Source organism: Pterocles gutturalis, unplaced genomic scaffold, assembly GCF_000699245.1.
Source record: "Pterocles gutturalis isolate BGI_N339 unplaced genomic scaffold, ASM69924v1 scaffold35688, whole genome shotgun sequence".
Taxonomy (NCBI): Eukaryota; Metazoa; Chordata; class Aves; order Pterocliformes; family Pteroclidae; genus Pterocles; species Pterocles gutturalis.
In genome coordinates this window covers 4867-5217 of record NW_010121646.1, presented here as the reverse complement: position 1 = coordinate 5217, position 351 = coordinate 4867, and positions in this window count along the sequence as shown.

Below are 351 nucleotides of genomic sequence, written 5' to 3'. Positions count from 1 at the left end.
CACCCCACAGCCCCATCGCTGGGCGATGGACCCCATACAGCCCACATCCACCCAGCACACACCTTCTTGCCCCATGCACAGCCCAGAGCCCTGTGTATACCCTGTGGCCCCATCGCTGGGCAATGGCCCAACGGAGAACCCATGGCCCCATAGCTGGGGTTCAGCCCCACACACACACGCCATATGCCCCATCACCAGGGGACAACCCAGTGAACACCCCACAGCCCCACTGCTGGGGGACAGCCCCATGCAAACCTGAAAACCAAGCTCTCCCTATGCCCTACAGCTGGGGATGAACCCCACGTACACCCCACAGCTCTGTAGGTGGGGTTCAGCCCCCCGCCCTCTAAC